The sequence below is a fragment of the Castor canadensis genome, chromosome 9 (assembly GCF_047511655.1).
Source record: "Castor canadensis chromosome 9, mCasCan1.hap1v2, whole genome shotgun sequence".
NCBI classification, from domain to species: Eukaryota; Metazoa; Chordata; class Mammalia; order Rodentia; family Castoridae; genus Castor; species Castor canadensis.
This window is the reverse complement of record NC_133394.1, coordinates 68,294,033-68,320,336: the sequence shown is the minus strand read 5'-3', so window position 1 is coordinate 68,320,336 and position 26,304 is coordinate 68,294,033. Positions and strand designations below refer to the sequence as shown.

Genomic DNA, 26,304 nt, shown 5'->3' with positions numbered 1-26,304 from the left:
TTTACCTTTGTATGTTACTTGTTTTTACTCTCTTACAGCCTTCAATATTCTTTCCCTAGTTTCTGAACTTGTTGTTTTAATGATATGTCATGGGGTAGTTCTATTTTGATCTGGTCTGTTTGGTGTCCTGGAGGCCTCTTGCATCTGTATGGGAATATCTTTCTCTAGATTAGGGAAATTTTCCATTATTATTTTGTTGAATATATTACGCATTCCCTTCGCTTGCACCTCTTCTTCTTCAATGCCCATGATTCTCACGTTTGGTCTTTTGATGGAGTCGGTGAGTTCTTGCATTTTCTTTTCACAGGTCTTGAGTTGTTTAATTAATAGTTCTTTGGTTTTTCCTTTAATTACCATTTTATCTTCAAGTTCTAAGATTCCATCTTCTGTTTGTTTATTCTACTGGATTGACCTTCTGTTTTTTTTGCAGTTCTGTTTCCTTCTTTTTTCTGAGGTTTTCCATATCCTGGGTGGTTTCCTCTTTAATGTTGTCTATTTTTGTCCTTAGTTAATTTTTCTGTTTATTCGTCATGTTCTCTGTTTCACTTTTGTGTTTGCACAGTGCTTCTATGTTTTCCTTTATTTCTTCTTTTTTTTTTTTCAAATTCTCTATTTTTTTTGTCTTGAAATTTCTTGAGTGTCTCCTGTATATTTTGGTTGACCATATCCAGTATCATCTCTATAAAATTGTCATTGAGTACCTGTAGTACATCTTCTTTTAAATTATTGTTGTGGACTTCATTGGGTTCTTTGGCATAGTTTATCTTCGTTTTGTTTGAGTCTGAATCTGAACATCTGTTTCCTTCATTCCCCTCTGGTTCCTGTAGTAACTTTTTGCTGTGGGGAAACTGGTTTCCCTGTTTTTTCTGTCTTCCCATCATTGTCCTTTGTGTTGTTACTGTCCCTGTACTGTGTGCAATTAAGTATTTTCTAGCTTGTAATAATAACAATGGTAACATTTAGAATGGAAGGGTGAGAGGAGATGGAAAGGAAGAAGTTAAAGAAAAGGGAAAAACAAAGCGACAAGTAGGAAAAAACAAAGCAAGGAATCAAACAAGAAAGTTTCAAAGGTATAAACAGTGTGCATTATTGTACTATTCAACATTAAGCTGAAGAGGCCTTAGAGTGACAGAGAGAGGATTGAAAATAAAAAATAAAAAGAATAAAGATAAGAATAAAAATAAAAAATAAGTAAGTGAAAGTAATATATATATATATATATATAAAAGAAAAGAAAATGAGAAATAGAAAATAAAAACTAAAAAAAAAACAAAAACAAAAACAAAAAAACCTCCAAGTTCAAATGCAATGATGTTTCAGTCTTAATAATTTTGGTGTCTGTCTCAGTCTCCAATCCTGGAGATGGTACCTCAGATGTTGTTCTGTAGTTGTCTCATCAAAGGGGATGCATAAGGTGTGTGCACACACACACACACAAAACAAAAAACAAAAAAACTCCACAAAGTGTCCCAAGTTCAAATGCAATACAGTTTCAGTAAGTTGCTCAGCATGCAGGTGTAGTTCAGTTGTTTTTTCATCAATGGTAAGGAGAGAGAAAAAATAAAGAGTCTGGAGACAGTTCTGTGAATGTTATTTGCAGCCATTGCTTGCCTGCCCACTGCTGTCAGCCTGCTGTTGCTGGAGGCGTTATTTATGCAGACTTCAGGGATGAGCTTAGCACTCACCTGGCCCTGCAGGCTTTGTTTACTCAGCGTTCTCCTCTGCGCAAGCCTCTGCTACAAGTTTTCCCCTTTCCAAGCACAATGGGGGAGGTGACACTGTGCCCACTTTCTCAGGCCTGCATGTTTGTTTACAGCTCATGTGGGAAGTGGGTCTTTCCCCCTCTCCTGTGGAGTTTTCCTCCCACTGCCACTTTTACAAGCTTTCCAGATTGTGACTACGGGGCAGTGCTGCTGCTCCTGCCAGCCGCCATGTTTTTTTACAGCTCATGTGGGAAGTGGGTCTTTCCTCCTCTCCTGTGGAGTTTTCCTCCCTCCACCACTCTCACAAGCTTTCCCACTCCTGGTTGCTGGACGCATGCCCCCACTCCCACTGGAGCCTCTCCGGCCCACCTGGCTTGTTTACTTACAGTTCCAGGAAGGATTTCCATTCCCCCAATCTTTGGCGCTCAGTGAGCCCCACCCTCTTTCCCACATGACTTTATTGTTCTTATTGCTTATTACTCAGTTTCTCTTTTTTCCCCAAGTGGGGGTCGGTCTGTCCAGGGGGCTATGCTGCTCTGGCCCAGTGTTGTCTGTGGGAGTACTGCGGTACAACTAAGCTCACCTTGTCCATGTCTTCCCAAGCCGTCTGGGCATGAGTGACTGGTGGCCCAGGGGCCCTCCTTGTTTCTCCATTTAACATGAAGTGGAAATGCTCTGCACTGGCTGGAGGTGTGGAGGGATCAAAGTTTTGCCTCTTCTCGGTGGTTTTGCCAGCAAGGTGTGTCTCCAGCATCTCTCCAAGATTTCACTAAAGGAGGCATGCTTTCTGCTTCTTCCCTCTAGCTGCCATCTTGGAATCTCTATATGTCTTACTTTCAACTGAATTGGATTATCAGCATCAAATCAAAGAATACCAGTACTCAACACTAAAAAAGTATCATCTTTACCTTCTTCCAGTATATGGCACATTCTTCATCCTTCTATACAATGAAGAATCTCTTCTATTTTCAAGTGCCTCCAGAGGAAAACAATTATTCTGTGATATGTTTTATATAATATTGCTGAGCATAGAACAAGTGTAGGGAGAATGTAGCATTGGTTCATCTTTTTCTAATTATTTGAAAAATGTTTATTAGAATAGAGTATTATGAACTGTTCTTTTCCCTATAGTTCCTTTTCCTCTTAAATTGTGTATGATCAAACTAATCCAGGTAATATGGTGAAATTATGAGAGAGCTGTCTCTCTCAAAGTATAGAGAACTTATTAACAATCTTTTCCCACCTGTTGATGCCTGATTTTTGTCCTCATTTTCTTTGGCTCTCTGTTAATTGGAGTTCTTACCACCCCATTCTTCCTGTTCTGGTTAGATTGCTATGTTCATACTTCTCTAACTGTACCATATTTTCTTCTCCATTGCCATATTTATGGTTACTTCCAGGGCTCAGTCCTCAGCCCACTGCTCTCATTTTTGCCAGGCTATATTGTCTATGATCATTGAGGTATTAGGGATCATCACACTAAACTGGACTTACATCAGGGAATGAGAGTTCCAGTTCAGACCCTGCTGCTTAGTTTCTCTGACACTTTAGGCAAATTAGTTGCCCTTTCTGGACCTTCATTTTCTCATATTTTAAGTTAAAATAATGATAGTGACATTGACTTTCCATCATTTTTCTATGAAGTTTGTGTAAGTTGCTATATGTAATATAAATTAGATATCTTGTACTTAAAGTGGTGGGGAGGGTGTGTAGATCCTTCCTGACTTTGGATTTGTAAAGAAGAAACAGGCAGTTCTCAGAGAAGTACTGCAATTTTTCACAACTCTTTTATATCCAATTGATAAATTGTTCTCATGAAATCTCCACTCTAAAATGCATGGTATAGATTACAAATTGCAACTATTGTTATTTATAAAGTTAAATTATTAGGATTACAGTTTTGAAAGCAAATATTTGAAGACAGGGACTATGATTTTCCTTTTACAATAATGTCCTTAATACACTGAGGTTAGTCAATAATTAGTGGATAAGTAAATGACTCAAATTATTTATAAATAGATTTCTATATTTAAATTCTAATTATTATGAGATATTAAAACCAACCCACTTCAGTCAGTAAGCATTTCTAGGCTGTCTGCTCAGGTAAATGCACTTAGTTGTACACTGTAGATGACACCAGATAAATACATAAATTATTCCAAGGAATTTATTGTCATAGAAATTACAAAATATTTGAATCTAAAGGACCATAAAGATCTTCTAGTTCAGCCCCCAAATTTTACTGACCTGAAAAAAGAGAAACTGTGATGTTTATAGCTTTTGTAAAGTTAAAAACTTATTAAGTCAGAAATCCTGGAATTCAAACTATAAAATATAGTGAGAAAGATAAGCATGTATAAAAATAAATTAATTACATGGCAGATTTTGAGATGTGCTATGACAGACACAAACAGTGCTTCCATGAGACTATGGAACTCTGTGTTATAAGGTGACAAGAGTCCCAATCTAAACATCATCCAATAACACCCTTTGCTTTGTGACCTTGTGAAAGTTTAAGATGGAGATGAAGATTTTCCATTTGTTAAAATGGTAAAATAGTAAAGATAATGCCAATATCATATGAATTTCTGATATAATAGCTTAAAAGGAATTATTATTTTTGTGATGAAGTTGTAGCATTTCATAAATATAAACAAAAGGCAAATCAGATTTCATTATAAGACAAATAAATGTGTACAAATATTCCCACATGCATGTACTTGTGTACACTCAAATACACAGTAATTTCTTTCAAATGTAGACAGTTCCAATTTGTGACATGATATCTCATCACACTCTAGTAACAGTTGAGAAGTTCCTGCTTCGAGGCATTAGAAGGCAGCATATCCATGATAGACAAAAGCCTAGAAAAGAGATAAAACATTGGTCTGTTGAGAAATGTATTTGAGAGAAGGAAGAAAGTTTAATATGATGTGCAAGAGGACTTATCTCCTCTTGATAGAAGCTTAGTCTAAAATAATCTTAAAAGCAAAGGAAAAAATAAAGCTGAATAAGAATGTAATATAAAACCCCAGTGAAGTGAAGAATGAAATTGAGGTCATGCTTTAAAGTCATGTAACTTCAGTGATACAGTTTATATTGTCAGAAAGCACAACTTCCTGAAATTGGCAAAGTCATATGTCTTAAAGATTTGTGTAAACTGTATTGCAATGTATAATTTGTTTGTCCAAGGCATAAAGGGCATTTTATTCTTTTACAGAATCCTATAATATTTATTCATATGGTGTGTAAGACCATAATTAAAATTATGCATCTTGTACTTAAAGTAGAGGGGAAGGCTATGTAGATCCTTCCTGACTTTGGATTTGTAAAGAAGAAATAGTCTGTTCTCAGAGAAGTACTGTAATTTTTTACAATTCTTTTTATATCCAAATGATAAATTGTTCTCATGAAACCTCTGCTCTAGAATTAAGAATAGCAGATATTGTTATGTATGAGGTTAAATAATTAGAAATAGTTGACACGTTGCACATAGAGTGTGTGAAAGAGGCCAAATATGACCTCCAAGTTTTTAGTACCTGACAGAGCCATTCACTAGCAAGTGGCAAAGTAGTAAGTCTAGTTCTAATATGGTACGATGATTTTGGGACATGAGTGGACCTACCAATCACATCAGTAGATACAGGCTATTGGAACTCATTTGAAATGGGAGGGCCAGAGCATAGGTTAAAGATGATCTATTAAAAGTAGCTGCAAATTCTCTTAATCATACTTCTGAGAGATCCATATTCCCTTAAATCTGAGGAGGTTCTCTGAAGTCTTTGACAAAGAAAATGTACTAGAAGTGATCTTTAAGGATGTTTCCAGGCCTAGAATTTGAGAAACTGAGAGTTTCTAAATCCTGTCTTTTAGAATATTCCCTCAGTTGGTAATAATTATGATGTAAGATGTCTGAGTATCTGGAGACTATTATGCTTATGAGGAAATCCAAGCTTACCATGTTGAGAAGTCATGAACAGAAAGAAAGATCCTCAACTAACCTTCCCAATTTCAGTCACCTCTACCTTGTGCCCAGTATGTGAGTGAAGAAGCCATCCTGGAATTTCTTATGACATAGTAGTAGAAAGTTCTCTAACAGCATCACCTGAGCACCATGGGAACCAGGAAATTCACCTCTCCAACTGGTAGGTCTGATAGGTAATGTCTAGACAGTAGCACAAAGTGTCAACTGTTTTCTATTATTTGCTAATGACAAGAAACAAATAGAAAAAGATGATGCAAACATTATTTACTCTACATTAGGAAGTTAAAGGCAATATATAGGAGCTAGGTCTTGCTGACATACAAAATAAAATGATTTTATATTCCCAATCTCTTTTAGTAGAACATTTCCAAAGTAATGCAGAATATTAGGGCATAAATCAACTCCAGTGTGATATCAGGAAAGCATGGTTTCTGGGTACAAATGACACCAAAGGTATGATGAGAATATAGGTGAAAATTACACAGGTGAAAAATCTGTATAAGTGCATGCCTGGTGGATTGTCTTCAATAGGTAATAATGGTTTCTAAGAATCTCAGTGGGCTACTTTGAAAGTCACCTTCTCAGTACTGAATTTTTTTTATCTGAAGTGTGTGTTTATTTAACTTCAAGAATATATACACATTTTAAAGCACCAAAACATGGTTTGTTTTACTTATTTAAAGCCATCATAATTTTTTGTTGATGAATTAGTTAGAACAAATGTTCATATTATTCATATTTATTTCATGATAAAATTATAATCATCTCATTTTCCTGAAATATTTTAAGTAAACATAAAATATCTCTGTTTTTGCCATGAATTTTTTTGTGTACCTCAGTGAATTAATTCAGTTAGGTCACACTAATTGCTGGCATGGCTATGATTAAAACAGATCTCACCAACATCACAGGTTCATATGATAATTTTTGCTATCTTTGAAAATAATTTTTAATAATTGCATTTATAATTTAAATAAAATATGAGAGCTTTTAAGTATAAGCCTAAGGAATTTATTTTAACTTTCTGTAAGTTAGTTTTCTTGTTTCTTAAAATAAACAATTATACTTATCTCATACAGTGGTTGTCATAATTAAAAGAATTAATGTCCAAAAATAACTATTACTTAGTATGTAGCAATCACCTAAAATGTGCTTGACAGTTTTAGCCTGTAGCAGAGGAAAGCATCAGTATTTGGTATCTATCACACATAGTAACAGAGATGAAGAGGGTGGAACAGGTTCTGCCTGGAACTGGGGGTTTGGCACAAGCAATGTATAAACATGTAAACAAATACAGAAATGATAAAATGAAAGCATAAAAATCAATAGTTTTTTGTAGATAAATCATTTTTCCTTTAGAGACATGAATATTACAGCAAGGAGCATAAAAAACAATATGTATATATTTTTCTAATTTCTTTCTTCCTCATCTCTGATATTATAACTTAACATATAAATTATTAATTTTTTCCAGAATCATGGTAATACTCCTTACTAAAAGGTCAATAATAATGATGTCTTTAATTTTATTTGACATTTTCTCAATACTGATTATAAATCAAATACTTGCTAACAGATACTGTTTTATATGCTAAAAATGACACTTAATCTACAATACTAACTTTCTGGGATGAGGTTGTTGTTCATCCCAACAACCTGCCTAGCAAGCACTAGACTCTGAGTTCAAATCCCAGTACCACCAAAGGAAGAAAAAATCTGTAATCGTCTTTGTCATATTATTTGTAGCAAAGTAGCAGAACTTACCTAGCATCATTTGCAAAAATTGTTTTCAAGGCTATAAATACACTTAAAAAATTTTACTACCTGTTCAAAACTCTGCAATGTACACTGACACTTGCTCTAGGCCACTTTCAAATAATACAACACTGTTTCACAATGGTGTGGGCAATTTTTAGTTTATTCCAAATTAATAGCCCCCATTCTTTCTGTCATTGTGGTACCATGTTTGCCTTCTCCATTACAGCCATTAATCTATTAATAAAAGTTTTCAATTTCCATCTTGATATTTCAAAGCCCATGTCATATTTTAGTCTGCATGCTGGCCTTGATTCTAGAGACTGGTCCTCCCTCTTAGCATGCTTTATAATCTTTAATTGATAGTTACCATTACATATGGGGAAACAGACAATGTAAAAAAATAAAAACCTTTAGAAAGTGGGAAGTTTTAAGTAAACATGCTAGGAATTAAGCTATCTTTGATATTTTTTCTAGTTGTGGAAATAGGATATCTCGAATTCTTTCTGTTTTCTTTGTATTTCTCCAATAACTCTTTTTTGTTTTTTTACTTTTGGAATTTTTTTTGTATACTTGAAAATGTATTTTTATTTTTTATTTTTAAAAATATTTTTATTCATTTATTGACATGTACATACATTTTTAAGGCCACTCCTCCCCCTGCTCTCCACCTCCTCCCTCTCTTGCTTCCAGGCAGAACCTGTACTGCCCTCTTCTACAATTTTGTTGATGAGAAGAAATAAGCCATAAGAGAGACAAAGCGTTTATGCTAGTTGAGATAAGGATAGCTATACAAAGAGATTTCTAGCATTGTTTCCATGTACAATTGTGTGACAGTCCAAGTTGATTTATCTCTACCTGACCATTCCACTAGTCCCTGATCTCCTTCCCATACTGACCTCTGTTGCTAAGGTTTGTGTATTAGTTCCTCTGCAGTGGGGACATCAAACACTTTCATGTTTTGGGTTTCATACCTATCCCCATACCTCCCCCTTAGGTGCTCACCCCTTAGCATGTGACCCAATCCCTACAACATTACTGTATCTCCCCTAGATCTAAATTCCACATTGAGGGAGAATATAGGACTTTTGGTCTTCTGAGCCTAGCTAACCTCGCTCAGAATTATGTTCTTCAGTTCCATCCATTTATTTGTGAATGATAAGATTTCATTCTTCTTCATGGCTGAGTAACATTCCATTGTGTATAAATACCACATTTTCTTAATCCAGTCGTCAGTACTGGGGCATCTTGGCTGTTTCCATAACTTGGCTATTGTGAATAGCGCTGCTATAAACATGGGTATACAGGTGCCTCTGGAGTAACCTGTGTCTCATTCCTTTGGGTATATCCCCAGGAGTGGGATTGCTTGATTATATGGCAGATCTATATTTAGATTTTTAAGAAGCCTCCATATGTTTTCCAGAGTGGTTGAACTAACTTGCACTCCTTCCAGCAGTGTATGAAGGTTCCTTTTTCCCCATTTCCTTGCCCTTCATTGTGATGATGGTATTCTAACAGGGGTGAGGTGGAATCTTAGTGTGGTTTTGATGTGCATTTCCTTTATGGATAGAGATGGTGAGCTTTTTTCATGTGTTTTATGGCCATTTTAAAGTCTTCTTTTGAGAAAGTTCTGTTTAGTTCATTTGCCCATTTCTTTATTGGTTCATTGATTTTGGGAGAGTTTAGTTTTGTCAGTTCCCTATATATTCAGGTTATCAGCCTTTTGTCTGATGTATAGCTGACAAATATATTCTCCCATTCTGTTGGTGGTGTCTTCAGTTTAGAGACCATGTCTTTTGTTGTGCAGAAGCCTTTTAATTTTATGAAGTCCCATTTGTCCATCCTTTCTCTTAGTTGCTGAACTGCTGGGGTTCTATTGAACAAGTCCTTGCCTATATCTATTATTTCCAGAGTATTTCCTGCTCTTTCCTGTACTAACTTCAGAGTTTCTGGTCTGATATTAAGGTCCTTGATCCATTTTCTGCTGATACTAGTACAGGGTGATAAACATGGATCTCGTTTCATTTCTTTGCAGATGGATAACCACTTTTCCAAGCAACATTTGTTGAAGAGCCTGTCTTCATCATATATTTTTGGCACCTTTGTCAAAAATAAAGTGGACATAGCTGTGTGGATTCATATCCAAGTCATCTGTTCTGTTCGACTGGTCTTCATGTCTGTTTTTGTGTTAGCGCCATGTTGTTTTTATTGCAATTGCTTTGTAATATAATTTGAAGTTGGGTATTTGATACCTCCAGCATTGCTCTTTTTGCTGAGTGTTGCCTTGGCTATTCATGGTCTCTTATGTTTCCAAATGAACTTTAGGGTAGATTTTTAATCTCTGTGATGAATATCATTAGGATTTTGATGGGAAATGCATTTATCATGTAGGTTGCTTTTGATAGTATAGCCAATTTTATTATATTGGTTCTATAAATCCATGAACACGGGAAATCCCTCCATCTTCTGTGTCCTCCTCCATCTCTTTCTTCAGGGGTTTGTAAATCTCCTTTGAGAGGTCATTTACATCCTTAGTTAAGTTTACTACTAAGTATTTGATTTTTTTGAGGCTATTATAAATGGAATTGTTTCCATATATTCTTTCTCAGTTAGTTTGTTATTGATGTATAGAAAAGCTAATGACTTTTGTAGGTTGATTTTGTAGATTTTGTATCCTGCCACCTTACTGAAGCTGTTGATGGTGTCCAGAAGTTTTTGGGTAGAGTTTTTTGATTCTTTAAGCCATAGGATCATATTGTCTGCAAATAGGGATATTTTGACAGTTTCTTTACCTATTTGTATTCCATTTATTTCTTCTTCTTGCCTAATTGCTCTGGCTAGGAATTTCAGTACTATCTTGAATATGAGTAGGTATAGTGGGCACCCTTGTCTCATTCCTGATTTTAGAGGCAATGGTTTCATTTTGTCACCATTAAGTTTGATGTTGGCTGTAGATTTGTCATATATAGCCTTTACAATGTTGTGGTCCTTAAACAGCTTGTGCTTTCCTGGAGCCCTTTCTGCTGTCATCCATTGTTAGTACATAGGACCATTATTGTGTGACATAATGCAGGTGAGAGGAAGTGTTCTCTAATTCTAGGATAAAACTCCTATCTTTGGGGTTTCTCTTGTCCCTTATCTTTGACCTTTACATAGTTTTGACATGCATGGTAAGTTAGGACTCTAGAGACTGTCACTGAGGAAATGCCCTTTCCCAAGGTCAGTTAGGGCTCTGGTCAAGTCATTCTTTCCATTAGCTGTGACAAGCACAGGGCATTTATTTCAAATGCTCTCCTCTCCTGTATTCCTGTCAGAAATATGAGGTGATTTTGGATACTATGATCATGGTTCTGGGAAGTGAAATGAAAGGATCTCTGGGCCACACTAGACTATAGCCCAGAAGTTTCTCATTCCCATGCTACTCCGCACTCATATTCCAGTTATTTTTCATCACATATAAATAAATATAAAAATATCTCATTTAAAAATTAAAAGTTTGAGTATTTCAACCACCTCCTGCAGAAGCTGCTTCTGATCTATTTATGTGCTTCTGATTTGTGGCTCCAGACTCCTCTGTTTGTCCAATATTTGGGGTGGAGAAATGTCAGTTGTCATAGGGGTTCAAGAAATGTTTCTGAAATCAAGCACATGAAATTGGCTTATGTCTGTAATCTTAGAAACAACTTAGTTCCTTGAGAGGCTGGAATCAAGAGGATCAGCGTTCAAGACCAGTCCAGACAAATATTTTGCCAGACTTCAACTCCAAAATAACCAGAGCAAAGCATGTGAGTGTAGTGTCTCAAGTGATTGAGCATCTGCTTTGAACCTGTGAAGGCCTGAGATCAAACCTGAATCCCAACAAAAATGAAGGTTACTCATTATACTTTTTAGATTTTTCTTTTAAAGATTAGTGTGATGACTTCTTCATGTGTCAGAGCTAAACTGGTAGTGGAGGTTTAAATATTTCAAATTATTTAAACCATACAAAAACCCCATAAGATAGGTAATATTATTGGCTCCTTACACTCAAGGAAACCAAGGCATAGATAAATCATTTACCCTTTCCATTGATCTCAAAGTTCATGTTAGAATTGAGATTGGAACTGGATCATAGTGTCTAGATTCTTCTCTCTTCATAGGTTCACCTTGAAGTCTTTAGACAAACCATGAACTGATATAGCAACTCTTTCATGTTCATGTACATAACAAAATAGAGCACCAAGATTTCAGTTTCCTGTCTCCATCATCTGCTCACCTCTTCCAACATTCATCACAGCAATGACAGGTGATCTAATGGGCCACACGTCTAGTGCAATCTGGAATGTGTGGACACTTGGGATCATATAATCTTCAACTTTCTCAGCACTAAATTTAATACATCATTTTGAATGAATGAGGTGATAGATCACAAACATTATAGAAAACTTCTTGGTAAACATCCTGTAACAACAGTGAAGTGGATCACTGTTTCATATAGTGAATAAAGTCAAAGAATGAAGTAGCACATAATTATGGACATCTGTGTGGGCAGTATCAAGCAGAAATCAGGGTAATATAATGTCCAACATTCCCAGAAATTGTGATCTATCACCTCATTCATTCAAAAATGATGTATTAAATTTAGCGCAGTGTTACAAAGAAAAGTCTGGAAATGGACAAAATTTTAGAAAACTCACTTATTTCAGCTGCACAGATGCTAAAATTAGAATGATATAGAAATAGCATGACCCCTGAACAAGGATGACATGCAAATTCATGAAGTGTTCCATATTGTTTTCAATTAACCATAAAGAAAAATTGTGGATTTGTCGGAAGAGAGATGGAATTGGTGATCATCAACTTGATTAAGACAAGCCAAACTCAAAGAGCCAATATTTTGCAGGTTCTCACTCATTTATGGAACCTAGTTGTACAATGATGATGATGATGATGATGATGATGATGGTATAATAATAATAATAGCCATGAATTATGAATGTGAAAGTGGGTTGCTCTGGAAAAATCAACATGTGGATGTGGGGGAGAGGAAAGGATGCTGAGGGGTTAAGAGGATTGAAGTATGCTATGTGTATATACATCAGACAATATAATGAAACCCACAAACCACTGTTTTATAAATGGAGAAAGGAGAGAGGGGCAAATGGAAATATAATGTAGAGAGTGAACTTGTTCAATGTACACTGTATACATGTATAGAATTCTCACAACAAATGTTCTCATATTATTATGTGCTATTTCAAAAATAGTATAAAAGAATTTTTAAAAATTTCTGAATGTCTAAATAAGAGAATAACAAATATGACTTTTGATTTAAATAAACTGGAGAATCATAGTTCTGGTATCTGTGCCATAGCCAATTGAATGCATTCAGCTTCCAAGGCTCAAAATAAATTTGTTACTAGTGAAATCAGTTACATGCATTTAAGAAAAATGAAAAAAAAATGATGAGAAGATATACTGTCATTACTTGGATCCAGGATCAAATTCTTACTATTCTTAACATAACTTGCAATTCATTAAGTGGAGAAATGTGGGTCTAGTTTATTCCTTTATTGTATATTACTAAGAAAAAAAATGAGATTTTAGAGTTATAAGCAAACATTCCAAAGTATTGAAGTTTATCATATTAAAATCTTCAAAGTATTGAAGATTATCATATTAACAAATAATTTCATTTTATTCTTTGGATAAGGATTGATGTTTTATGAACCACAGAAATGCCTGATTCATTTCTCCCAAATATTGAAGGACTGAAATTGATGTATGCTAACAGAATGAAGAAAGAAATTTGAATTCAGCCTAATGTATATAAATATTTTCCCTCTATATGATTCTTATTGTCTTTTCTCTTCCTGGAGTTGGAACTTTAATGGATTCAGAGAGAGAGAGACAGACAGAGAGAGAGAGAAGGAGAGAGAGAGAGAGAGAGAGAGAGATGAAAGCATGAAAAATGTGAAAGAACTAAAAATAGTAATTGAATAATCAGGTTCTTTGAGTTTTTCCACTATGCATCAGTATGAAATACTGCACATCTTATATCCATGCAAGAAAGTTCGCAGTTCACTGTATTTGCATTTCCATGGATAAAAGTATTTCTTTCACTGCACACATTCATGATGTGATAATTTTAATAGGAAAGCCTGAGAGCCAGGTCCTATCACAGTTTCTCTCCTGTTATTTTCTAATCTCCTTGTTTATAGTCTTTTAAACATGGAAACATCTACTTTAATGTGGTCATCTATTTCTTATGAGCTATCATTTCAGATAAATATGCCAAGGTTTATGTTCAGAGCTGATTACAAAGTTGTGCTTTCTGAAATGAAATTTATAAGATGGAAGGAAGCACAGCTGTTACTCTTTCCAGAACTCTTCTATTCACAGGTCAAAGAGAAAACCATCATGTGCCCAAATGAAAAGATAAATACTACTTTTGGACCAGTTAGACTTTGTGTAGGAGGACTTTGAATGAGTTAGTACCAACATGAACATTTTTTAGTATATTAATTCAGACTTAACTACATTATCATCGAATCTGCCATTCATGGGGTTCAGGTCTGAGAAGAAGTAGCATTTAAAATGTGTAATCAAAGCATGCAAAAAGAGTATTACAAAGGCTTCACCTTTAAACTGCAGGTATGCAGAATCTCACAAGGAACCCAGGTTATCACCTTAACTTTAGCAAAGTTCCTCATGCTTCAGTGCAGAGATTTCTACTACGGAGCATTTCAGGAATTGGCATCCTTTCTTCAAACACCTCCAAATGTCTCATACTTCCCTGAGATCATCACTGTAAAGATTGACTTTTAATGCCTGAACCTATGTTTTTCTACTTCTTAACTTTGTTCATATAAAAATTAGCTGTAAGTGTAACAAATGACTCTTCTGCAAAAGGTATTGAACGGGGAGGAGGTCTGGTGTAAGAAAATTCCTTCGTATACTTATACATGTAAAATGATAATAACTGGTGTTTTCAGTTCTGGTTTGGGTAAGAGGAAGTCATCTTCCACTGTGGCATTCAGTTAAGGTCCTAAAATTTCCAAGTTCAAACCATTTCTATGTGAGATCTAAGAAGTTTCTCCAGGCTTCCCTGTTTATGATTTGTGGCTGGATAATCTGGCTTGGCTTTCCAATATATTCTTGATCTCCAATTTTCCTCAAGGAGTATCCTATTAGTGTAACATGTTATTAGAATTTTAACATTAAATATGCTTTGAAACATTTTGATAAATCACATTTCAGTTTATTTAACTAAAATTCTTCTGCAGTTTCCAAGTAGACTGGACACAAATAAAACTTGGTACAGAATTTTACCTATTCATTCAGGGCCATTTCACAAAAATTGCTCTGTTGTGGCTCATAAATTGTCACTTTTCTATATATTAAGGAAGTTAGTCTTTGTGACCCTGAGTGTTTCCACTCTCCAATTCACTTGAGCCTTTTCCCCTGGGGCTTAAGGAAGGCAGGATTTGAATAACATATCATATAACTCTAAAGCATGTGTTCTACTACAGTAATGTGTTCTACTTCTAAAAGTAGAAATAGATGTTTCTGAAAAATTTGTTATTCATATCATAATTATATTTTAATTTAATTAGCTTTATTTAGGAACAATTAACATGCAATAAATTTATACATATAAGCACTAATTTGTTAAATTTTGACATAGGTATACATGAGTAGTATCCTCAACACAGTCAAGTTAATAAACACATACATCACCTGGAAAATTTCTTGCTGTTTCCTTTCATTTCTTCCTCCTACTCCTTTATTCCAGTGGATTGCCTTGCAATCCTAATCCAATTTCTGTCACTTTAGCTTTCCATTTTTGAGAAGGGAATATAAATAGAACCATGCAATATATATTTCTTTTGTCTGCCTTCTTTCACTTTGCAAAACAACATTAAAATTTCTATTGCTCTGCTTTAGCTAGTCCATATTTCCTTTGCCTTGCCTTTTCACTGGTCCTATAAAGGCCTTCTTCTCAAGCTTGGGTGTAGCTTGAACCACTTCTGGTTTAGTGCTGCCTTATTTGTGAACAGTTGATCAAATGAACTCTTTGAGATTTTGATGTGCCAAAGTTGATCTTTTTAACAAGTTGATGAGAGCCTATTATTAATAGTTTGTAATTAGGATGCCATGGGTGAAAAGATAAATAATTTCAGTGGTATGAGGACAGCAGATACCAGATGTGCAATAGGATGCAAATATAAGTGGAAGCTTAAAAAGACAGAGTGTAGATTTATCTTTAGAAAAATATTGTGCAAAAGTGAATGGAATGGGGCAGGAGCTGGAATAATAAAGAGGATAAAATGAAAGGTACTTAAATAGTATGGGTATTTAAACATTTTTGTATATGGAATTGGTGTGACAATGAGTGAAGATGTAGTAAAAAGGACAATGTATGACAAAGCCACATCCATGAGGTAGAGGCGGATAACAGATCAGGAGGCAGGAAATATATTTGTGAAAAGAAGAGTAGGGTACCTTTGCAGGCAGGCAGAAAGACTATTTGAAAGTGTCAATGCTGTGTGGAAAATTGGGGAAGGACTATGATATTTATTTCCTCCTCTGTCTGTGGAGTAAAATTACCTGCTAATAGTGAAGTAGGTGAGAGTGGGTAGCAGTTAGTCATGTAGAAAGAGTGAGAAATGACCACAACAACATAGGAAGGATTTTTTATTTCCTGATGGCAAATAAAAAAGTTTACACAGGAATATTGAGATCAGTTGCTCATGCTTTGAAGGGAAAACAGTTCAGTAAGTCTGTTTTACATCCATTTTTGTTTATTTGTAGATAGAGTGAAGTGTTATTCTTTTTTCTTCTTGATTACATAAAATGAAAGTATAGCTTCAAAGGGTTTAAAGGAAATCTAATCTGAATTTATAACTTAATTATGCTGGAGAGTAGAAATATTGAATTAGTACTAAATTTCACCTGTATCTCCATTTATTATTCAAGGTAACTTAAGGAAAATAGTTATATATTTAAATGTATCTCAATAGATAACTGGAGAAAATTAAGCCTTGAGAATAATCTACATAATTACGATAATTTTTTATTTTTATAGGATTTAGTACTTGACAACATCTAGTTTTTTGTATTCTGATGAAAAATCATGTTCGCTACACAAAGGCAAAGAGCTTCAGTTAACAACTTATTGGAAACTTAATAAATGTTTGTCTGAAAGAGACTTCAAAGTAAAGTGGGAAATGGGTGCATGTTAACAATGCAATGACAATAATAGCAACTTTGAACCTTCATCTCATTAATCATTCATTTTCATGAAGTGTATCTTATTTTTCTTTCTGTAATATAAATGAAGACACCGAAGCTTATGAAGGTTGAGTGTTTAATTTGATTTCTCAGGTATGAAATAAGAGAAAAATGTAGGCTTTGGAAGATCATTGTCTCAGCACTTTACTGTTTTCATATCTTTTTTCTCATTACCTCCCTAATGTAGTTTTCATAAAATTTCATTGTTAGTTGTATTAACACGCATTTTTTGTGTGTTAATTTTTGCTGATCTCAACTCTTGCTTGGAATTTATAATTGGTTTTTCATATTCTGTCCTTCTCCAACTTCTGTCTCTCAACAGTATGACAGCCTGTTTAGCTGTCATACTGTTGAGAGACAGAAGGTAAACATGTAACATTTTACATGTTTAGCATGTTTGCAAACATGTCTCATGACTCCTTTGCTCAGAACACTGTTCTTGCCACTCATGTCATTCACAGTAACAGTCAAGTTGTTTTCCTGTTTATCTTATAAAGCTCTTCATAGTCTCACACAAAATTTTGTTCAGTTACCTGTAGGAACTCATTCTTACCTTTCCAGTAAAATGTGCCTGTAATTCTGAAATTGGTTGGGCATAGTTAACCTGGGTGGTTTTACAACCTGTGCTTTGAGACTGATGTGCCGTTTTCTCAGCTATTCACATGACTCAAACTCTTACTTCCTTTCTGCTCACACTGTCAAATTTTCAGTGAGGCTTTCCTTAGCCAGTTTAAAATGTCAGTGCCTATCCCATTCCCTGTTTTATTTTTTTTCTTGAAGATCATTGCTTTCCAACATGCATGTATTTTACTTATTTACCTTGTTTATCCACTGTCTTGTTTCAAAATCTAGAACATAAGTTTCATAATTGTGTTTTATACTTCTGTGTCACCATTGCCTAAAACAGTACTTGGTATGTAGTAGATATTCCATAAGTAAGAAATGCAGTTTCAGAATGGGTCCTGCTTCAGTAGAACACATTTAATCTCATGTATATCAAAGGAAGGGGGAGCAAAACAACTACTTATTAAGCAGATGGAATGATTACATAGAGTTTAAAGCAGACACTTGGATATTTGAAAAATGCCATTGTGATGAAAAGACAATTTTTGGAAAGAGGCCTTTGTGGCTTTGAATGTGTGGCCATGCTCAGCATTTTAGTCATCAAAACTTTCCAATTAAATTCACATAAAAATTCAATGTTCATAGATTGCTCCAGGTTTCTGCTCTTAATAATATTTGATCTAGTTTTCAAAGTAACTTTTCTAATTCATATTTTTTTCTCTTTTCAGGCATATTTCCACTTAGAATTTCAAATCATATTTGTCTCTGGCATCAACCTAACAATCCTTCTTGGACACCTCTAGTCATTTCAGCAGCCCTGGTCCTGAATTGATATCCCAGTTTTGCAGCTGTGTTTTGTTGCCTCATCACAGTATGGGTCAGGCAAAAGGAATCAGCTCATCTTCTGGGCATCCATAGGTTACACAAAGGAAAGCATAGAATTTGTCAAGTCATATTCTAATATGTAGATAGAACATATATATTAGAAAGGTTGAACATATTAGAATACTAAATTTCTGAAAAGAAACCAGCATTTTTGCCTTTAAAAACAACCAAGACACACAGAAACAAAAGATCTACTTAGGGGCTTGCAGGGCTTGGATATCATAGCTGAGACAAAGTGAGTGAGATTCTTATTAAGTATCTACCAGACTTCAAGATTTCAGAAGAGATGTGTAAAAGAGTATATTACAACTTTAAGACAAGGCTGTAGGCAAGTGGACTGGATAGACTGATTTTAAGACACAGGTGACTGCTGAGAAAAGTGACACAAATATAGGAGAAACCTGCTCATCTGTTCTAAGAGTGGGATAATGTCACAAGTTTTAAACACTTATTCCTTTGATGCTTCAATGTACTTCATCAATTTTACATCTTTGAATGCTGAGGAAGATACTGAAAATGTAGATTCATGGTTTGACAAGAAGGCCAATTTAGAGAATAACTTTCCTGGGAAGAATGACTAAGGATTGCTTTTCCAAAGCAAAACTTCTTTGGGTGGCAAAATGTCACAAGTTTCAAACACTTATTCCTTTGATGCCCCGATGTACTTCATCAATTTTACATCTTTGGATGCTGAGGTAGATACTGAAAATATAGATTCATGGTTTGATAAGAAGGCCAATTTAGAGAATAACTTTCCTGGGAAGAATGGGCTAAGAGAGCTTTGTCAAAGCAAAACCTCCTTGAATAATGCTAAACTTCAGGAAGATAGTATCACACCTCTGAGATCAGTTAGTAATACTTACTACAAAGAGGGAGAAAAAGAAAAAGAAAAAGAAACTCTAATAGAACATTCTATTCCATCAAATGCTTGTTCTTTCCTGGAAGCTGAGGGAACCATATTAATAAATACTCCAGCCCAGCCTCAAAGAAGATCAGTTAGACTCGCTATTCAGAAGGATTTGGATCAGAAAGAAAAATGTCATGTTCAAATGAAAGCAAAGAGATGTGCCACTCCTGAAATGATCAGTGAAAGTATACATTCCAAAAAAATGAAAGTAAAGAAGGCACAGGAAGAGGAAGAATGCAGTGTTCAATATATTTCCAAAAAGAGTGAATCTTCCCCAGAGAAAACCAAGGGATGACAAAATGAGCCTTGTGTGTTACCTGCAAGGCAGAACGTTTTGAAAAACACTGACAAGCAAGAGTTGCAGAAGAGAATGAAAATGCAGCAAAAGATGGTGGAGATGTGGAAAAAGACTGAAGAATCTAAGAAACTTGCTGTTGAAGGAGAAGGGCAGCTCATGAAGAAATCACTTAGCCAGGTAATCAAACGTGCTGACTTATATTTCTGCACAGATAAGCGAATCAAACAACATCATAAAAACCAGGAAGAGTATAAGGAAGTGAACTTTATTTCTGAACTGCAAAAATATCCTCCATTTCCTGCCTGAGTGACTAAAGGTTGTACCATTATGAAGCCTTTCAACTTGTCCCAAGGAAAGAAGAAAACATTTGATGAAGCAGCTTCTACATATGTGCCTCTTGCACAGCAGATTGAAGCCTACCATAAAAGAAAGTTGGACAGATACCATTTGAGAATCAAGAGGAAGACATTAGTCTGTTACCCTCTAAATTTGTGATCAAGGTCTCCAGAGACCCACAGATTTTGTACTGCAAACTGAACAGCTCACAAGGCCTGTGACTTGCAAAAGTGCAGTGGAACAAGAGGCTGAGGAGGTTGAGAAAATGCAGCAATACAAATTCAAAGCATGGGAACTTGATCCTAGAATTCTCAAAGGTGAACCCATCTTACTCAAGAAACCTCCTATGAAGCGACCTACTCAGCCTGTTGGTTTTGACTTGGAAATTGAGAAAAAGGCAAATCCAATACAGAAGTACTGGGCTGTGGAGGTGAAGTTAAGTGTCCAGCCTCTGACTGCACCAGTGTCTCCTGAGTTCTCTACTGGATTCCACTGCTAGGCCCCAACTGTGAACTATAGCAACTACTTGGCAACAGAGGCTGATCTTTACACCACAACAGGCACAGAGAGAACTAGTTTTTCCGTACTTACTTACCCATGCCTTACAGAGCATACCTGAGAGCTGTGGATACACATTTTGCTGAAAATTGTTTTCATGCATCTTTGAGGCTAAAAATGCAACTCCACTCATCTATGTCTCAGATTCCTTGTAGTTTTATCCTTTAAACCTTAGTTGACTCTTAGTATTTTTCCTAACTCTGAGTAGAATTTCAAGTCTTTGTGTCAGCACAATGCAATTTCTATATCTCCTGTCCCCTCCCTTTTTATATATATGTATGTCTGTTTTATTTAAGAGATAAAGATGATGAAATCTCAAAAAAAATTTACTCAATAAAGTTTGCTGACCTCAAGAAGTTTGATCAGTGAAGAATTCTAAGCGCTCCTACTCTTTTATATGATCTTCACTTTCTGAGTCTAGGCACAAATATTCTGTCCCTCACCATGGCTCTTAGTCTTCTTAGCCACCAAAACTTAAAATGAGAAAAAGAAATAATAGCTGTGATATAAGGAAAGAGGTGCATGTTGATTTCCATCATTCTTTTAAATGACTTTCCTATGTAGAAAACTTCAGCTATTCCTCTTATCAGTAGGCACTATGTTAGGACTATAGTTATACATGAAAACATAAATAAATATACTTATTTATCTGAATTTTTAATTTTTAAATTTAGTTTTATGATCACAATATTTTTACATATTTCTGAAGCATCATGTAATAGTTTGATTCATAAATATACTAGTTCATGATCAACCCTGCATGCCATCAACTTAAATTTTGTCATTTTTTTTGTGAGTTTCTTCAAAATATTGGTATTTGGAGATGTAATTATAAGACAGATGAGGTAAAGTACAATGGTCATGGCAAGAGAGGAAAATCAACAGATAAAAGTGACAAAAAAAAGAACTTCTGTAAGAGAGATACATAAAATTTAAAATTTCCAGTACTTTTCATATGCCTTTTAAAATACATATTTTTCTTCCTGTTTGAAATTTTTATCAATTAAGAGAAATTAAACTCACTTTTTAAGGGAGCCTAACATGTAACAATTCTCAGCACTGTAGAACTTTCACTGCTCTAAGTCTGGTAACATATGCCACTGAATCTGACGAAGGAGCCATTTGCAAGGTGAACATAGGTCCTATCTTCCTGATTGACATGCTGTCCTAAGCGAAATGGTTGCTCCCATTAGTATTGAGAATATCTGTATTGCTATTCCACGAGCCCTTATCAAGACCCAAGACAGGCTGTGCTTACCAAGGGCCTAACAAAATAATGCTTTCTGTAGAATACATCCTCCAGTTATGCTTGGGGGCCTTAAAAAAAGATGCAAATTTAAAACTTAAATCCCACAAAACTATTACTAGGACTCTCACTATTCTACGAGAGCAAAAATGTTGCTTGTATCTCATCCCCATAATATCTTTGTTTCTTTCAAAATACTAATAAAATAGTGAGTGATTTACATCTTTACATTTACTAATGAGAAGATTAAGGTTATCATGCAACATGACTTTTCTGTATTATTATTACAACATTTATACTTGGACCCTTACTTATAATTTCTAAGACATAGGCCCAGAACTTATTTTTTTTTTGAATTTTAATTTTAATTTACAAGTAATAATTATATATGGCTATGTGATACTACTTTGTAGCACAATTCAATCAAGCTAATTTAGAAATTGTCTCATATACTTACAATTTTAATAGAATATGCTGATATAATTTATACGTACAGGATTTAAAGCGGATTTTGTAGTATAAACATAATACAATAAACTTCCCATATTTAAGCATTCAATTTTATCTTAAAATATAACCATGCATGTGACCTATACTAATGAACCTATCTTTCACCCTTAAAATTTCCCTTCTTGTCCTGTCTTGTCCCCATCATTCATTCTTGTCATTCTGACCCCAAGCTGCTTTTGATCTACTTTTAATTACATTGGATGAGTTTGCACTTAATATGAAATCATAAAATCTTCATTCTTACTGTCTGGCTTCATTACTTCACATTGGTTGATTCATTCATTTCCTGGTGGATGTTTGTGTAGTTTGGACTACTATAATACCATTTACACTATCACCATTTGTGTTCAAGTATTTTTGTGAACATGTATTCTGCTTTCATTCCACTTAGATAAATAATTACGAGTGGAACAAAGTACATTTAAGTGTCAAGAAAATGAAAATTGCTTTCCAATTTTGTTATAACATTACACATTCCTGCCAACAGTGAATGAGTGTAATACTTGCTACACAGACTCAATACTATATAGTATAGATCATCTTTTCCCTTTTAGATTGTCTTATGTAATGCCAAGATATCTTGTTGTGGCATCAATTTCCAGTTCTCAAATTACTACTCATGTTGAGCAGTTCTTGCATGTGCTTATTTATTATTTATATATTTTCTATGGTGAAGTGTTGATTCAAGTCCACTGGCTTTTGTTTTTTATTGAATTATTTGCTTTCTTAGTCTTGAATTGTTAGTGCCCTTTTTATACTGGATACAAAGTTTTCCTCAGAGAGATAACCTGCAAATACATTCTGTGGATTTTTAGCTTTTATTTCTTTCTCTCTACTGCATTTTTAAGGAAAACACTGCTTTATTTTGATGAAGTACAATTCATCAGTTTTTCTTGTATACTTTAGCTATGATGTTGTATCTAACGAATCTTATCCCAAAAGAAGCTCACAATAAATACCTATTAGAAAATAGAAGTTTTGTACCTCACATTTTACATTTAAATTTTACAGTGGTCTATTTTATTACTTTTTATAATACAGTGTTTGATATCGGTAGAGGCTCCTGTCTGCATTTATAAACCCAATTGTTTCAGCACCATCTGTGGGAAAGTCTACCCTCTCACTGTTGAAATGCTTTTGCTCTTGGTTAACATTAGTTAACCTAATATGTGAGGATATATTTCTGGACTCTACTCCATTCCATTTTTTCTCTATTTACATACTAATACCATGCTGTTGGTATTTTGGAAGCTTTATAACAATATTTTTTTGTTTGGCAATACTGGAATTTGAACTTAGAGCCTCAAGCTTGTTAGGAAAGTGCTTTGCCACTTGACCCACACTGCACTTTTGCTTTAGTTTGTTTTTAAATTTGGTCTCTGGTTTCTGCCCAGGCTGACCTTGGACTAAGATCCTCCTACTTCTGCCTCCTGAGTAGCTAGGAAAAGAGACATGCACCACCAAGCCTGACTTGTTTTTTTGTTTTTGTTTTGGAGATAAGATTTTACTAACATTTGGGGGAAAGAGGGCTGGGTTTGGCTCAAATCAAGATCCTCCTATCTCTGCATCCTAAGTAGCTGGGATTATAGTTTTGTGCCACCATACCCAGCCTGAAATTTTATAATGATTCTTTAAATTCAACAGGCAAAGTCCTGTAAAATTCTTTCATTTTTCTCCATAGTTGTCTGAGGTATTCCTGGTATTTTGTATTTTCATTTGCCTTGTAAAATTTGTATGTCAGTTCAGAAAATAATATAAATTTCTATTTTTAACTTATGTTTTAGAAGTTATTTTTAAATTGACTTTTTTATAGCTATTGGGTGCAGTGTGCACTGGTTTCCACTTAGCACTGAATTTGTAGAAAAAACTGGGGCTAACTGACAGGTTAGCCCTAATTAGGTATGCACTAATGTAGTATACCTCTCCAATTATTTACCCTTACTCTGATCTCTTAGCAGTGATTTCCAGGTTATATATCTTGAACATTTTCAGTAAAATTAATTATAAAATATTTCAGGTATTGTATGACATTGAAAGTAGTATATTTTACTAGTTGCAAATTTCAGTTACTCATTTCAATACACAGAAATATTACTTTTCTCCCTACTGTGTTGGATTCTGTCCTGTTAAACAACTTTGCAGAACTCAGCTATTAGTAGTAGTACCTTTCAGTCAATTCCAAATAACTTCATACATAATCATATCTAGAACAGACAAAGACAGTTTGTCTATTTTGAATCTAGAGTTAAGGTTGTCATTTTATTGCATTTTTCTTAGCTAGATCATTTAGTATAATGCATAGAAGTGGTGAGATCAGATGACTTTGACTTATTTCTAAGCATACAGGAAAATACAAAGCTTCCTATAATGAAATATGACATTAACCATGGATTTGTCATAGGTGCCTTTTATTGGTATAAGGAGTTTCAGTTACATGTGATTTCTTTCTATTTCTTGTTTACTGAGAATTTTATCAGAACTGGATGTTTGAGTTTTCCAAATATTTCATCATTTATTTATTTATTTTTGGTTTTTTGAGTTTATTCATATGTGTATACAATGTTTGGGTCATTTTTCCCCCTACCCTCCATCCCCTCCCTTTCCCCCCACCACCTCCATCTCTCCTTCTACCCCCTCACTTCCAGGCAGAGAGTGTTCTGTCCTTATCTCTAAATTTTGTGAAGAAAGATTATAAACAATAATAAGAAAGACAAAGAGTTTTTGTTAGTTGAGATAAGGATAGCTATACAGGTAGATTCCTAGCATTTCTTTCATGTACATATTGATGCACAGATGACATGTGCAGGAATTTCAGGTGCTCGGGGTTCTTGTGCCTGCTCTGAGAATGAAAGCACAGACTCTAAAGGCAGAGGTCAGAAAGATTTTATTTGTACAGAATTTAGTTGGAGAAAAGAGAAGAGAAAGACTGCATATTGGGGAATGCAGGGGGACCTGGAAACCAGTGATTCCCTGGGCCAGGGTGGGGATTGGGCTTTAGAGCCTATTTTTGCATTGCCTGAGGACAGAGATGCCTTTCAGATGCAAACATGCATTTCCTAGGGAGGAGAAGTGTCTCCTTGACCTCCTGCAGTATGTTCTTCAAGTCCCCCCTCTCAGTGACTGCCCTAACTGCTGTTAGAAATAGGGAGGATGAAGTCTGTTCAGTAACTGCTTCCTGCTGACAGGGGGTGATGAAGGGGTCTGCAGCATTAAGGATGACCACAATAGGGGTTGTCAAGGGGACCACAATAGTAGGTAGTTCTCATCTCCACCAGAGACATTTGTAGTTTAATGGATTCTAGTCGAGAAGAAACAAACTTGACAAGTAAGTTTAAAATGCAAGGCCTGAACACAAGCAAGAGAATAATCGCAAGTATAGGCCCCAGAAATGGTAGTAACCAAGTCCACGAGGGAAGCCAGGATGTTATTTGTTCCCATGCCTGGGTAGAAACCTGAGTTTCAAGAGATTGCTCCTGGAGCCACTTAGCCTTCTGGAGAATGTAATCTACACATTCCTCTACAATGCCTGAAGTGTTTATATATGTGCAACAGTAAATATTGGTGATAGCACATACCCCTCCTTGTTTAGCCAAAAGAAAATCTAGTGCCAGGCGGTGGCCCATAACCATACAGGCAAGGGACAACAAAGACCTTTGCATGTCCTTAATGGCAAGGCCTACCTGGTCTGAGTTGTCCTCTATGACTTTGGTTAGGTTTTTTGCAGTTACATGATTGGCAATTACCTGATAGCTGATTCCAGCAAGGGCTGCAACCAATGCTGTTATCCCTAAAACTATTAAAGTAACCTCTTATTTCTATGGGAAGCTGTTCCTATTTGTTAGCATTCCACTTTTCTTTCCAGATGGCTGCATGAGCATGCAGGATCAGGAAGGCATTCTTAGAATCTGTATAGATGGTGACTCTCTGTTCTTTTCATAGTCTTAGGTCTTTTGTCAGGGCCACTAATTCTCCCATTTGAGCACGTGTATTAGGATGAAGAGGACCTGATTTGAGGATGTCAAATTCTGTCACAACTGCAAATCCTGCATGTCTGACACCTTTTTTTACAAAGGAACTGCCATCAGTGTATAATTCTATCTGAGTTTTTTAAGGGCTGAACAGTTACATCAGGACAGGCAGCATAATTTTCCATAAGTACCTCCTTACATGAGTGTTCAGGATTTTCCTCTGCCTCTGGTAGAAGGGATGCAGGATTTAGGCTCTGACAGGTCCTTAAAGTTATTTCTGTCCCTCCCAGAAGCTGGGCCTGGTATTTAAGCAGAC

General features: G+C 35.3%; 2 pseudogenes; both read left to right on the top strand.

The window, feature by feature from the left end:
- The first annotated feature begins 12,119 nt into the window (after positions 1-12,119).
- On the top strand, positions 12,120-12,218 carry LOC141411188 (U6 spliceosomal RNA; annotated as a pseudogene).
- Positions 12,219-18,785: 6,567 nt separating this feature from the next.
- On the top strand, positions 18,786-20,205 carry LOC141410807 (targeting protein for Xklp2 pseudogene; annotated as a pseudogene).
- Positions 20,206-26,304: the final 6,099 nt, after the last annotated feature.